A 16,443-nucleotide genomic window follows, 5' to 3' on the forward strand; every position below is an offset into this window, starting at 1 on the left:
TTGTCACACATATTTTTTTCCCTAATGACATTTCCTATTATTCTGTCACACAAAAAATAAAACAAAAAAATAAAGTGACATAGTGTGGCTAATGGTTATATAAAGTCACAAATAGTTTTGTAAGTTTAAGTGTGACTATTGTCTAACCTTTGGTCACACATAATTGTTTTTCCTATGACATTTGTAATCATCTCGTCACACAATAAAAACAAAGTTATGATGTTGTGGCTATCGTCTAACATTTGGTCACACGTATTTGTTTTTCCCATGACATTTGCTATCATTCCGTCACACAAACAAAAAACAAAGTGACGAAAGTGTGGCTAATGGTTATGTATGGTCACGTTAAACTTTGTAATTTTAAGTGTGGCTATTGTCTAACCTTTAGTCACATATAATTTTCTTTTCCCATGACATTTGGTATCATTCCGTCACACAACAAATAACAAAGTAACTATAGCATGGCTAATGGTTATTTATAGTCACACATAATTTTAAGTGTGACTATTGTCTAACCTTTAGTCACACATAATTTTCTGTTCCCGTGGCGTTTGGTATCAATTTGTCACACAATAAAAAACAAAGTAACCATGACGTGACTAATGGTTATTTATAGCCACACGAAATTTTGTAAGTTTAATAGTGACTATTGTCTAACATTTGGTCACACGTATTTATTCTATGTGGCCATTTTCGTGTAATTACCCATTTTATTTTCATTTTTTTTTGTACAATAAAAAGGTAGTAAACATAAAATAATTTATAAACAAATGATATTAACAATAATAACCAAAAATCCATACATAACTTTTCAGTTTAAATACCAATGAAAGACATAACTTCTAATCAAAACCTATCTACAAAAGTTGCAAAGGAGAATAAATGTACACAAAATCTAACAGTTGTTTCTAGACTGCCTTCTTCGAGTCCATGTATACTCACTGCTTTTGGACTTCAAAGTGCTGCAAATTTGCATTCATGGACTGGTGGCCACCTTGCTCGTGTTGTGGTAGTGAGTAAACTTGTAACTGGTGGCCAGTTCTAATGCCTTTTAGCCCATCAACGGACCATCACCTACAATTAAATTTATATATGTTGTAGCCATGTGACATAATGCCAATTGGTTAGTTTCTAGCGTGGCTTGGGTCGGTTTGTTAGTTACTTCCTTTATTTAGAGAAATGAAAAGACTAAATGTACCACTGACCTGGTCATCATTTTCATATAAATAGCGCCTCAACAAAACAAATATGCATGGCGATTCAAATAAGTTAATTATAGAGGACTTGCATCACTTAAATATCAGTAAAAGAAATGAAAATTAATATCTAGTTAGGCGCATTTAAATTGATTCATTTATGAATAATGTGTTTAAATTTTCCCATTTTAGATTAAATATAGCCCAAATAGACCCGTTCCTAAGTATATGGATAATAATTAATATAGCAAATGCAGTGCATCAGTAATACCTTATAATATTCATCCTCTAGCCCATGTAAAAAAGCTCCGGCAGCATTTACTGCATGTAATTGGAAATATAGTTTTATTTATACTTAAAAGGACAATGATCAATTATTGACTCTCTGTAAACTTACATTGATCCTTTGACAAAAACCTCTAGATATACCTTGGGGGTCGCTTCTCTAGAAAGTAGTGTCTACAAGTAGGTCCAAATCCATACTGGGTGGGTTTGCAACTGTTACTTGAGCAGCGGTAGCAAGGCACAACCTGAATGGTATAAAAAATGTCAAAACCTTGACTATTAAAGTTCCACCCAAAAAGGCATTTGTGACCGGACGTAAAAACTTTAATACAAGTTCATGTTCTAAGGATTACTACTTTTTTCGTACGACTTACTGTTGATCCACGGCTACTTTTTTGGTAGGAGTGTAGGACTTACTGTTGATCCAACTTTGTTGTCCTGCTCATTTGAAGTATCTTTAAGATTAATAATGGCAAGTGTTGGTACTTCTATTGCTATCTCCAGCACACGAACTTAGCGCACGAACTTGCTGATTAAGATGTTGTGGCCTACTGGAGAAAAAAATACATATTGGTACTATATTATTACCAAGTAACATAGCTGAAAAGTAAATAATACAACAATTAAAATCACATGTGACATGCCAACATCTCAAACTAACTAGTAAGCCAAAAAAAAAAAAAGAACAGAAATCAAGTAGACTAAAGGTGGCAAACAAGTAAGTTGGGAAAATGGGTCAACAAAAGTCAGTGGGTTGGCCTCACCGAAAAGCACTTTTTGGCCTTTTTTAATTTCTAAATAACTAATATATTGAAAGCGATTACAAAACTATATGATTAAAATATTATTACAGTTCCTTCTATATAAAACAACTTAGGATGTCATTAACATTGGAATACATGTTTCACGTGTAACCTATTTCCTTTGGTTAATCTTTTACATTCTGTCTTATTTGACCCGTTATCCATCAAATTCGACCAAACGTGACTCGTTTCCAATTTCCATAAAAATGGATAGAAATTTCCACTCTAGTACACGTATAAAAAAGTAAAGCTCTGGCATCATACAAATGGTATATGCCACTCAGTTAACTCTCTCTATCACTAATATTTTGTAGCTGTCCTAATCTAAGCTTTACTAAAAAACTGGGAAAATTATCAAACAATTACACAATGATGTCCAATGGTTCAACATTAGGGGTGTAAACAAGCTCAGAGGCTCGAGAGCTACTCGTGATCAGCTTGGTTAAAAGCTCGAACGAGCCGAGCCTTTACAAGCCTGAGCTCGAGCCTGAAATAGAGCTCGTTTAGTTATGAAGCATGAGCCCGAGCCTGAAATACTAAGCTCATTTAGTCTCGCGAGCCTAAATGAGCCCAAACAATATTTTATTTTATATATAATATAATAATAATAAAAATAATAATAATAATAATAATAATAATAATAATAATAATAATAATAATAATAATAATAATAACATTGGTAGAGATGAGCTTTGGCTCATTTGAGCGAGCTCAAGCTGAGCATTTAGCTCATTTGAGATTGTTCTCAAAAGCTCGAACAAGCCAAGCCGAGCTCGAGCTTTGGGTTTTACTCGCAAGCCGAGCTCGAGCTCAAATAGGTAGGTTCGAACTGAGCTGCGCTCGAGCTCGAGATTCATAAAACATGACAAGCCAAGCTTGAGCCTAGTCAGGCTCGTCCCTACTCATTTACACATCTATTCAACATCAATTACTGATAAATGTACACATTTAGGTCTGTACACATTTACGTTTGTTGAATACATTTTTTTAAATAAGTACAAAACTAGTTACTATTTACTACGTGTTCAGCAACAGCAAGGAATGCAATGAAGATACACTTATCAATATACCCAAGGAACTCTATCAATAACCGTAAACTAACATTTATGCTCTATTTGTACACTCATTTTGATAAACATTGGGAAATTGTGATGTTCAAACGCTAATTTTAGACCCCTTTTCTTTAACAAAGTTACACAAGTAATCTGCAGCTAGTAAAGTTCAAACACCAAGACCATGTTACTCAAAAAGCCATCTATTGTACAAGAGAAGAAGCTCCAGACAGACTTTCACAATTAATAAACTGCAGTTAACCAAAGACAAAACATATAAATACTTTTATCCTGAATCAGTATCATCTAAACCAATCTAGAAAACACCGCCGCGCTTGTGGTTACAAAACTGAGCTATGTTAGAGCCTTATTAATTAAAACCGCTCATGTGCACATAATCACAACAATATTGCTAGCAAACAATAAACAACACACATAAAACTAAACCAATAATATCACAAATTCACAATACTTCTATCACAACTTAAAGATCTGATGAAAATTATACAGTAACTAAACTATTTTTGTGAGAACCTACTTCCTAGATAACTAAACAACTTTATAGTAAACTAAACATACATAAATTTCATAGCAGCGCTTATAACAATTTTGATAACATAATTTGTGATTTAAGAGTGAGATAGATTATGAACTGATACCTCATTGACCACCATCCGGCCTTGCCGACCAGAATTTCAAACCCACAACGTCACACAGAACGCCTGGAATCAGAATCGCCTCCTCAAAACTCCGGTGTCCGGTGCTTCCTCCATCTTTCCGCAGCTCTTACCCACCATCAACAGCCACCTTCCATGCACACCCACATTCACGATATCACATTCGACCTTCATTGTCATATCCACTGTCTTTCCTCAATTATAAGGTATTAGGGTTCCGATTTAGAGAAAATAGAGTGGGAGTGTTGTTGACGGCTGAATATGTAAAATGAAGCTAGGGTTTCTCATTTGAATTGATTAGTGTTTGATTTAAGATTGGATGGGACTAAGAAAATAATGAAAAGTTGGGGGTAATGAATTTTGTTAAGAGGAGGGAAATCAAACTTTGGATTACTTTAGTTTGGAGGGAAATGAATTTCTCCGTAAATGAATAGGATGTGAGCACATGCAACAAATAGTTAAGTTCTAAGGTGTAAATAAGCGGAGCTACTTGAGTTTTCATCGAAAAAACTCAAAACAAGTCGAGCATAATGAATCGACCCTAAAAATAAGCACATTTAGGAAATGTGCTCGAGCTCATTATTTATATAAATTTCAACTAATATATTAAATATATATTTAAATAATAATATATAACATTTAATAAATTATGAAAAAATAACTAAGTCATATATAAAATATTAGTTATAATTATTATAAACTAATTAATAAATATTAAACAAGTTGAGATCGAGCTTGAAAAACTATTTACGAGTCGAGCTCGAGCTTTAAAAACAAAACTCGAATCGAGCCTTCATAAGTTAAACAGGCTTGAGCTCGAGCCTAGTCGAGCTCGGCTCGGTTTGTTTGTGCCCCTACTAGTAGTCATACGTTTTTTGTTCTACCGATATGGTCCATGAAAAGATATATGATCTCTTATTGTCCATTGTAATCCAATAAGGCCCAATATAACCCATTAAGACATGTATAATCTATTATTGTCCATTGTGATCCAATAAGACACAATATGGCTTATTAAGACATATATGGTATGCTCTTGTCCATTGTGATCCAATAAAGCACAATATGGCTTATTAAGACATATATGGTATGCTCTTGTCCATTGTGATCTAATAAGGCCCAATATGACCCATTAAGACATATACAATCTATTATTGTCCATTATGATCCAATAAGGGCCAACATGGTCCATTAAACCACAATTATGGTCTACTATTGTCCGTTGTGATTTCATTAAGGCCCAGTATGATATACAGTTGTCCATCGTGGTCCATAAAGGCCCAATATGGTCTATTAAGACATATATAATATATTGTTGTCAATTATGATCCATTAAGACCCAATATGATCTATAATTGTCCACTGTGATCTATTAAGGCCTAATATGATCTATAATTTCCCACCGTAGTCCATTAAGGACCAGTATGATCTATTATTGTCCATTGTGATCCATTAAGGCCTAATATGGTTCATTAAGACATATATGATCTATTGTTGTCCATAGTGATCTATTAAGACCCAATATAGTCCATCAATAAATATATGATCTACTATTGTTCATCATGACCCATTAAGGTCCAACATGGTCCATTAAGATGTATATGACCAACTATATGCCCATCATTATCCATTAAGGCCCGACATGGTCCATTAATACATATAAGATCTACAGTCCATTTACTATGCCTCATTGTCATCCATTAAGGCCCAATATGGTCCATTAAGATGTATATTATCTACTATTACCCATTGTGATTAATTAGGGCCCAACATGGTCCGTTAAGCCATATATGATCTATTATTCTCCATCATGATCCATTAAGGCCCAATATGGTCAATTAAGATATATATGATCTTTTGATTGTCCATTGTGATTCATTAAGGCCCAATATGACATTTTACACGAAAAATATGATCGACTATTGACCATTGTGATCCAATAAGGCCCAATATGGTCCATTAAACGATAAGAATGATTTACTATTGTTTATTGTAATCCATTAAGACCCAATATAGTCCACTAAGACATGTATGATCTACTATTGTTCGTTGTGATCTATTTCATAACAAAATTCTCATATGTCTAAACAATCCATTTCACAATTAAAAATCAAACATACAACAAATATTTTTAAGTTAACAAAAATATTGTCTGTCGATTAGGGATGAGCTCGGTACCGGTAGTGAAATTCGCCAAATATGGGTACCAGTACCTCGCAACGCAGGCGGGGCAAAAACTAGTATTATAACAATTGACAAAAACTAAAAAATATATCTTAAAAAACATAATAATATCTACAATCGCACTCTATCATTGAAACACTTTGACATATTCAAAATATACCAGAGTTCCGTTCACTTTTAAGGAAAAAATATACAACTATATAAGTTCTGAGAGTAAATTTTAAGGAAGTTAAATATTATCTAATTGGAACACACTGACATGTACAAAATAAAAGTCCCACTCTATCATTGGAACACATATCTATACAACTATTGTAAGAAAAAAGATACAAGGCAAGAATACAAATCAGAAATACGAGTCCACACTTCCACCAAAGAATGTTGGCATCATTTGACTTTTGCCTCTGCTGATAACTTTCCTCCTAGAAACATTCAATTTAAAAAGATATTACAAATATTTTTAGATATCAATGCCAAGTATATCAACTGCATTTGACTTTATATTATGTCGACTTTATCCAACATTTGACTTTTGAATATAACTCCCACGGAATTTTGTTATAAGATAGCATATTTAAGATCTTCATAATTCATAACCCATATACTGACTTTGACTGCCCCACCCTTTCGCCTTCATAAGCGGACGATATACTTACCCTTTTCATGATTTGCTAGATTTCTCCATTCCAAGAAGAAAGGCGTTTTTAGGACACGTTGAGGTGCTTCGCACGACCATATAGGCTTGTATACTCTGTTTCGCTCATTTTGACCACCTTTTTTTGTAATTTGGGTGAGCATAGCTCTTCTCAAGAAGACGTCTTCATTAAGCGACACGTTTGAATCCTGGTTGAGAATACATTAAATCACAAGTACAAACTTATAAAAATATGCCTACTAGAATACTGCTTTATATACCTTCCTTCCGGCTAGGGTGCAAACGAGCCGAGCCAAGCCCGAGCTCCACTAAGCTCAAGCTCGAGCTTGTTTAACTTATGAGAATCCGAGCTCGGCTTAATTCGAGCTTTATTTTTAAAGCTCGAGCTCGGCTCGTAGTTATTTTTTCAAGCTCGAGCTCAGCTCATTTTCTATTTGTTAGTTAATTTATGTTAATTATAATATTACGTCATATACAATTTAGTTATTTTTTCATTACTTTATTATTATTATTATTTAAATTTATATTTAATATAGTAATAAAAACTTATATAAACAATACGCTCGCGAGCCGGCTCGATAAGCGAAGCTCAGGCTCGTTTACTAAAGAAGCTTGTTTCTTAGGCTCAGGCATCAGACTCGAGCTCGTTTAAGCTCGGCTCGTTCGAGCTTTTTCGAGTAGCTCGGCTCATTTGCACCCCTACGAGTTCCGTGTACAAACTTAATAGTGGGACCTCAATGTGTCCTCAACTTCAACAACTCCAGCAAGCAAGCTGAACATAATATCAGTAGACGTTTAACCATAAAGAATATATGATTACAGAATACAAACCGGCAGGGACGGCCCAAGCAATTTGGGGGCCCATAGCGAATACTAAAATGGAGGCCCTTTTCATTAAAACGTTTTTGATACGGTCCTAATAATGACTTACCAATATAACGAGATTGACCCGTTAGTGAGTGAAACTGCCAAAAAGTTTAATGAAATACATTGATGACCCTCGACAAATCTAGCCATGTTGCTGACATAAGTTAAAAAAAAAAAACATAGTAATCAAGTGAGACATCGGTTTTGTAAAGAAGTAAAGAACCATGCTCCATATGATCCTACCCTTTTCACACATGTTCATAAGAAAATAGAGGCCTGTAAACACCAAGAAAGAATGAAAATGTCATAAGACAATTGTATCAGTTAAAGAACTCACTATCTTGATTGCAACCATGAATAACTTTAGCGATGTTACAAGATTCAAGTGCAGGCTTACAGTCTGACAAAAGAACTTTCCATCCTCAATGGCAGGGGTGGACCTACATATATTGGTCTGGGTTCACCCGAACCCACTAAGTTTCGAAATTTTAATTGAGCGGTTATATAAAAAACTTCAAATGGACCCATTAATAAAATCTGGAGTGGACCTGTAAATAAAATGAAAAAAAATGTCTATTGGTTAGATGGTGGAATTTTAAGCAACGGTTTCGGGATCGAGTCTGCTTGCTAACAATGTTTTTGTTTACTTTAAAACCACAGGTTGCCAGTTCCTTCTATGTGGCTCTGTTTGTGCAATGTCAGCTTGTCTTATTGACCATCTTCCAAATTATACTCCGAAACATTGCATTATTTTTTTTTTTTTGTAATTTTAGTCAAAAGTTGTGGTTATATATTGTATGATACATCAAATAAGCAGCAACCATGTATCTTGTTTATTGCAAAACTAACTGCAAATCATACACAATGTAAAAAAACAACAAATTACCTTATATTTGTGGCTTTGGATAGGAATGCATCAGCAACTATTAACAGCAAGGTAATGTATATATGTTCATTTAGGCCAACTAGCAAACAATTAGAATATAAAAAGAGAATGAAAACCCTTGTTTGAGAAGCCTTTGCTGAAAAACATCAAAAAATGTGAATTAAACAAAGAGCGTCTAAGGCGGCGTAAGTTGCTTGGTCTTGTGTAAGACGAAGTAGCGACCAGTCTGCATTGAAGTTCCTGAAAAAAAAAAGAAAATCACTCTAATTTAACCTAATTCACCTCCAAACAACCAAAACTGCTGTAAATAACCACAACCAAGGGCTCACTAACCTCCAATTCAAACTCACAATCTATATATGACCAGCAAAGATCAGAAATATAGTGTCTAATTAACATCTTAGGGCTTTAATCATGACAAAACCACACATGTTTAACCTAATTTACATCAAACTGTAAACTAAAACTACAATACTCATTCTAAGTAAAAAAAATTACCATTTGATTTTAGATCTCTTAGAGTCTAGAGTCTCCACAAAGATGTTTTCGAATTACCTCGCCTGCATCCGGAGGAGGAGGAAAGTGAAAATCGATCCGAGTAATCTCATTATAGCTTGCTTCAAACTGAATCATACGCTTAACTTGTGCTACGGAGGAGAGTAGGGGCATGTTTGGGTAAGCTTATTGAAACAACTTATTGACTTATTGGCTTCTTGGAAAAGTCAGGATTTTGTGACTTATTGACTTATTGGCTTTTCCCCCTCACATACACCCTCTTTGCCAAACATCATTTTAGAGCTTATTACTTTTCAAAAAGCCAATAAGTCAATAAGTTGTTTCAAAAGGCTTACCCAAACATGCCCTAGATGAGAGGATAGCGTTGATGATAAGTGGTAACTAAAACTGGTTAGGGTTTTGTGGAAGTTGGAATTGGCGGTGGTCGTGGTCGTGGTCGTGGCGGAGACACGGTGGAGATCTCCTGAACTTGGTGGGGGTTAATTTAGGTTTTGTGGAGGTAGGGAATTTTGGGGAAGAATGAAATGATTAGTCACGTAAATTTTCCTGTGTCCATTTAGTAACTTTAATCACACAAACATGTTTTATCATGAAAAACCATGATACTAGGTCTCATTTAGTCACACGAATTTGTCAATGGCTATATGTATTATCTTTTAGTTTCAACATTAAAAATCAGATGTGGCAGATAGTTACAGATGGTCACACTTTTCTACTGTGACTAGTAGCTGTCACATTTTTTTATTAAACGTGTGACTAAAGGTTTCGAAGAGATATGTTTTCGTCACATAAATCAACAAACCAAACAAATAAAGTGGCAATAGGTTACATTTGGCTACACTTTTCTAGTTGTGGCAAGTAGATGTCACAGTTTTTTCTAAAAGTGTGGCTAAATGTTTTGATCTGTTATACAATAGTCACATTAATAATAAAATGTGTGGTTAAAGGTTTTGAGTTGTTATACAATGGCCATGTTAATAATAAAATGTGTGGCTAAAAGTGTATTAAAATATTATAAATGACCTTCAGCCACACATTTAATCAAAATTGTGGCAGGCCTGTTTTGGAAAAAGTGTGGCTAAAGCCTAGTTCTGACGTAGTGCCAGAAAGGATCGTTCTTTACACCTTGGCCTTTTCCTTCTGTGGCGTTCGTTACCCCCTATCGCCATTTAAAGTGGAGCTGCTAAAGCATTTTGGCATTCTCTTCTCCCAGCTGCACCCCCTTGCTTTTATGAGGGTGGTGCATTTTGAGCTTTCCTGTGTGGCGGTTTCCGCTGAACCATAGGTGCCCCTTTTTTGCATGTTCTACAAGCTTTTATCAGACAGAGACTGGTTCACCTTCGCCAAACGGAAGGACAAAGTTTCTCTACCTTGTTACTCGTTCATGCCGACATCCACTTATCCTAAAGAGTGGAAGAATAGGTTTATTTTCGTCTCTGCTTCCATGCTTCCAAAGTCTCCACCTTTGAGGGACCCGAAGGCATCCATTGATCACAGCGTTCCCGTTTTAGCTGCAAATGACACCGTGTTGTGGAAGAGGATGTGTGAGAATCCAACTAGGGCTTATAATTTCCCGGAGGGGGTTTTGGCCATGGGAGGCCTGAGCCCCCTTTATTCTGTTCGTCCGAAGGCTTATTTTGGGAAGAAAGGTACTCTTCTTTTTGCTTCTTCATAATATCTGTTGATTACGCCTTGGTTCTTGTTTCAGTCCAGTCATCTCTAGCGTCTGTCTGTTTTGTGCAGAGATGACATTGCAGGGGGATTAAATTCATGGTTGGAGATGTGGTTAACCCAGAGATGGGGAAAGTTCTTGAGGGAAAAACTTTTCGGAAGGGGAGTTTTGTTTATGTTGGAGGTTCTGGTGTTACTGGGAAGAGGGAGAAGACTCCTTCCCATGAAGAGGATTCTTCGGAGGAGGCTGAGGGTTCTCAGGGTTCCCACCGGTAAAGGATTCAAGTGGTGATGAACATGAAGACTTGGAAAGTCGTCTAATCCGGAAGCGGAAAGCTAGTCCGGAGGTTGGTCCCAAGGCAGTGATCCCGAGTCTCGAAACATTCTTTTGAGGCTTAAGAGTGCAAGTGGCTAGAAACCCTTTCCTGTGTCCAAGGCTGCATCTAAAGCTCCCCCCACTGGTGCTAAGGGCTCTCTATCTAAGCATTTGAAGACCTCCAGCCTTGTTAGTGAACCTTTGCTTGTGAGTTTTCCATCTTCTTCTTTTTTATATATGCATGTGTGCCCCAGTCCTTTATTCTCCCCTCTCTTTCTCTTTTTTTTTTTAGTTTGAAACAGGGGAGTTCTAAGGCCCCAATTTTGATTCCTGCTACTCTTGCTTTCTCCCGTGTTAAAGATAAAGCTCCAGAGATCAGTGCTGCCCATGCTACCCATGCTATAGAAACCTCTCCCCTTCGGGCTACCGGGACCGGCAGGCTTAAGCAGCCCGAAGACCTCCACTGTCGCTCCCCCTTGGCTCCTTTGTTCGTCGAGGGCCTCCCTGTTCCTTATGTCCCTAAGTGGAAGATTACTACTTCCACTATTGTGGGGACCCCGGAGACTGCCCGCGACTTCATGGCTCATGCCATTCCTCCCCCTCATAGGTTCATGAATTTTGCCTTGGACCCTGACTTGTCCGATGATCAATATAGCATGTCCATTTGCAAGGGTTTCTTTAGGGGAGCTGGCATGATGCAGAGGGTGAATGAGCTGAGGAAAATAAATGAGGGATTGCTAAGTGAGCTGAAGACATCTCAAACTATTACTGCTGAGCTTCGGTGCCAGGTGACTGATGCCGAGATGAAGCTGCTGGAGGAGAAGGTAACATCTCTTCTCCCACTCCAATGCAGGGGTAAAATGGTCTTTTTTACTATACGCAGCGTATAGTCCTCTATGTGGCGTATATATGGGGCAAGTTTGGTAAAAATGACCATTTTACCCCTGCATTGGGGGCTATACGCAGCCAAAAACAGGGGTAACATTGTCCTTTTGACCCTTTATATACACTGTGTATAGGTCTATACGCAGCTTATCTAAAGGGTTTTTTTAGAAACATTTATACATTATTGGTTTTAGTAAATTTTATAAAAAAAGTTTTCTATTTTAAATAAATAAAAAATTAAGTATTTCTTACAAGCTTTTTTATACAATATTAATCAATTTTATACGATAAGTATCGTATCGGTGTAGTATAGGTCACGTATTGACCTCGTATAAGCCTATAAGTGTGATATAGTAACGTATAGGTGTAGTATAGGTCACGTTTTGACCTCGTATAAGCCTATAAGTGTGATATCGTATTGTATAGGTGTAGTATAGGTCACATATTGACCTCGTATAAGCCTATAAGTGTGATATCGTATAACGTAGTATATGTCCTGTATAGCTCCCTTATAGGCCTATTGGTGTGGTTTAGGTCCGTATAAGGCTATAGGCATATATACAAGACCTATAGGAAACCTATACGAGACTTATACTACACTATACTATACGATACAATACGATACTATACTATACGATATGGTATAACACCTGTATAGGCCTATAGGTGTGGTATAACACCTGTATAGGCCTATAGGTGTGGTATAACACCTGTATAGGCCTATAGGTGTGGTTTAGGTCCCGTATAGGCCTATAGGTGTGGTTTAGGTCCCGTATAGGCTTATAGGCGTATACAAGACCTACAGGGAACCTATACGAGACTTATACTGTACATAATATGATACGGTACGATGCAATACGATACGATACGATACTATAGGATACCATACAACACCCGTATAAGCCTATAGATGTAGTATAAGTCCCTTACATGCCTATGTGTGTGGTTTAGGTCCCGTATAGGCATATAGGTGCGGTTGAGGTCCCGTATAGGCCTATAAGTGTGGTTTAGGTCCCGTATAGGCCTATATGTGTGGTTTAGGTCCCGTATAAGCCTGTGGGCATATACAAGTCCTATAGGAAACCTATACGAGACTTATACTACACTATACGATACAATACGATACAATACTATACGATACCATATAACACCCGTATAGGCCTATAGGTGTGGTTTAGGTCCCGTATAGGCCTATAGGTGTGGTTTAGGCCCCGTATAGACCTATAGGCATATACAAGACCTACAGGGAACCTATACGAGACTTATACTATACACTATACGATACGATGCAATACGATGCAATACGATACGATACGATACTATAGGATACCATACAACACCCGTATAAGCCTATAGATGTAGTATAGGTCCCTTATAGGCCTATATGTGTGGCTTAGGTCCCGTATGGGCTTATATGTGTGGTTGATGTCCCGTATAGGCCTATAGGTGTGGTTTAGGTCCCGTATAGGCCTATAGGTGTGGTTTAGGTCCCGTATAAGCCTATAGGCATATGTAAGACCTATAGGAAACCTATACGAGACTTATACTACACTATACGATACGATACGATACGATACTATACGATACGATATAACACCCGTATAGGCCTATATGCAGATACAAGACCTATATGAGACTTATACCAGGTTTATACGAGACTTATACTATACGATACGATACTTAAAAATGTTTTTTTAATACACCATTTATATACACTGCGTATTAGGGTTGTGAAAAAAAACCGAATTAACCAACAAAACCGAACAGAAAAAACGGAACCAAATAAAAAACCGGTGGGTCGGTTAATGGTTTTTTTGAAAACCGAAAGTAGCGGGTCGGTTATGGTTATCATTTTTTCCATACCCAGCATAACCGAACCGAACCGACATGTAATAAATCTTTGTAGGATTTAGGACTTTTCACCGTATTTTTAATATTTTATGTTTTTGACTAAAGATTTTTAGTACTTATGGGTTTTTTCATATCGTTTTGCGGTTTTGGTTGAATGTTTATTTGAATTTAGGGAATGTATCATATCATTTTATTTGGATATTTGATAATAATTGGTATTAATATTATAGATTATATATATTTTTTAATACTATGTTATATACTAATATATACAAATATGTAATAACAATTTATTCCATGTTAAAAAAAATTAAGCTATTTTTAGCTAAGCTAAATACACGGTTAACCACCTATAACCAACCCGCTATAACCATCAAAACCGAATAACCATAACCACCATAATCGATCGGTTATGGTTATGGTTACCCAATAACCGACATCGCAGTTATAGTTATGGTTAAGTCAAAAGTATGAAAAATTGCTAGTTATTTGACTTTGCATATCACTAGAACGGTAGGATAAATGCATCTTTTAAAGACTTTGTCCACTCACACTGTTTGCAGATCCTTCAACATATGTGACATTGTTTCTTTTGCAACCTTATCTTGAATTTCAGGATGTTTGTAGAGCACCTAAATGAACCAAGTCTTTCCGTACTAAAATGTTATAACCATTTTTATAATACAAGATCAAACACGTTAAACTAAAAATTATATTAAAAAATGTTAACGAAGGAGTCTAGATGTATAATGTGAAGTACCAAATGAAATGGGGTCCAACTAACTGCCTTCTGTTCATCTTCTTTTCGAAAAGATCTTCCTATACACAAACTTTTTTTTCCCAGTTCTTCGGTTAACGAAACAATGTAATATGGCATTTCACCGTCAAAACTTCAATAATTTGATAAGTTTTCTGCCGATTTGAATCTTCGACGAACAAAACGGACTTAAAATATAAATAAATAAAAAAAATAAAAAAAGTATTTCTAGTTGATTTTTTAATTTGTTGATTTTGCTAACTGAATTTAGTGTCATAATGCAGGTGTTGAAGCAAGAGGGTTCATATTTGGTCCTCCTATTGCATTGGCTCTTGGCGAGAAATTTGTTCCCGTCAGAAAACCTGGTACATGATTTTGTCATATGTGACTTTTTTAGTTCTATCACTTGAATGTACAGAATGTATGTCTACATAATATTTGATATTTAGGTTTTTTGATAGTGACGTTGATTCGGAAGGGGACGCTCAAGAAGAAAATCTTGTATGGGTTGATGCTAGGGCAGAGGAGACTTGGGTAAGTCAATTGATTGGTAAATCTGAACAAAGTATTTCAAAAAAAAAAAAAACACGAAGTTTATTACAATGAATTTCATAATGATTTGATTACATATGGGTTGTTTCATACAAAAAAATGTTTTTAAAATTAGGTATAATTCCTTATTAATATATAAACAAACTTGAACATGTTATTTAGCTTATAGCACTTGAATTGTAGCTCACAGTTGTATTTTGTTTTCTTTGCCACCAACTTGACCCATTATTACTTTTCGTTAATTATGATTTCTTGATTCTATTTATTGGTTGTTTTGTAGATTGAAAAGTTTAACTTAGTTATCAAGGAGCTGGTTAAGGAAAATGATGAAGAAAAAGAAAGAGAGGTTTAATGGAATTATTGCGGGGTTGTTGGCTGACAAAGAAAAAGATAAGGTGGATAAAGATGCGATGCTTGATAGGATGTCACAAAATTGAAGCTATGTTAACAACTACAGTTTGAGGATAGGCTATAAACACTTGGTTTTGAATGTTTAGATGTTTATCTTATTAGGATAATTTTAGTTATATTATGTTTTAGTTGGTATTTTTATATGCTTTTGAAAACGAGATGTTTTATATAATTTTGGGATTTTATTAGACTTTTTTTATATTATTTATAGTTTTATTGATATGTAATTTTGATGAAAATAGCAGGGAGAAAAAAAAGCTGAATTAAAAACCAATATTGTTGCAATTGTGTAAAAAATGGTGGCTAAATGGTAGCAATATCGGTGGCAAAATGGTATCAAAACTCGCAAATTATGTAAAAAATGGTGGCAATATCGGTGACTAAATGGTAAAACGTTGGCTAAAAATGGTGGCAAAAACTCGGTGGCAAACAAGGCAAAATGGTGGCCATATCAGTGGCTAAATGGTGGCAATAACGGTGGCTAAATGGTGGCAATACTCGGTGGCAAACAAGGCGGAGCGTAGCAAACATGAAGTGGTGGCAAATAATTTTGACCAAATTTGTGGTGGTAAAATTAAGGTAGCAAAATATAAAAATGGTGGCTATTTGGTGACATTAGGGCAATTGACACGGGTGTTTTTGTCACTGCATTTTCGGTGGCAAACTGGTGACAACAAAGAAATTGCTACCATTTTGTAACCAAATATTACATGACAAAAACCATGTTTTCTAGTAGTGAGGCATATACAAGACCTACAGGGAACCAATACGAGACTTATACTATATACTATACGATACGATATGATGCAGTACGATACGATACTATAGGATACTATACAACACCCGTATAAGCCTATAGATGTAGTATAGGTCCCTTAC

The 16,443-nt window shown here is 35.9% G+C and overlaps 3 long non-coding RNA genes across 15 annotated transcripts; 1 reads left to right on the forward strand and 2 right to left on the reverse strand.

Moving 5' to 3' along the window:
- Positions 1-756: 756 nt before the first annotated feature.
- On the reverse strand, positions 757-4,413 carry LOC110899353. 5 transcript variants are annotated; one of them, XR_002570178.2, is made up of 5 exons: positions 3,996-4,413; positions 1,856-2,032; positions 1,594-1,726; positions 1,468-1,517; positions 757-1,074 (listed from the first exon to the last, which is right to left on the reverse strand). It is a non-coding gene; the product is annotated as an uncharacterized LOC110899353 (long non-coding RNA). The 5 variants fall into 5 exon arrangements; XR_004877761.1 differs by having other exon boundaries at positions 1,468-1,726; positions 1,899-2,032; XR_002570179.2 differs by having other exon boundaries at positions 757-1,517; positions 1,626-1,726.
- A 2,046-nt stretch (positions 4,414-6,459) lies between these two features.
- Positions 6,460-9,273, reverse strand: LOC110899351. Of its 9 annotated transcripts, none has more exons than XR_004877770.1 (5): positions 9,161-9,273; positions 8,606-8,845; positions 7,963-7,995; positions 6,854-7,873; positions 6,460-6,619 (listed from the first exon to the last, which is right to left on the reverse strand). It is a non-coding gene; the product is annotated as an uncharacterized LOC110899351 (long non-coding RNA). The 9 variants fall into 9 exon arrangements; XR_004877767.1 differs by adding an exon at positions 8,117-8,267 and having other exon boundaries at positions 6,854-7,995; XR_004877769.1 differs by having other exon boundaries at positions 8,117-8,845.
- Positions 9,274-14,805: 5,532 nt separating this feature from the next.
- On the forward strand, positions 14,806-15,763 carry LOC110903251. The gene is made up of 3 exons (XR_002571783.2): positions 14,806-14,966; positions 15,063-15,135; positions 15,434-15,763. It is a non-coding gene; the product is annotated as an uncharacterized LOC110903251 (long non-coding RNA).
- Positions 15,764-16,443: the final 680 nt, after the last annotated feature.

Source organism: Helianthus annuus, chromosome 13 (genome assembly GCF_002127325.2).
Source record: "Helianthus annuus cultivar XRQ/B chromosome 13, HanXRQr2.0-SUNRISE, whole genome shotgun sequence".
Lineage (NCBI taxonomy): Eukaryota > Viridiplantae > Streptophyta > Magnoliopsida > Asterales > Asteraceae > Helianthus > Helianthus annuus.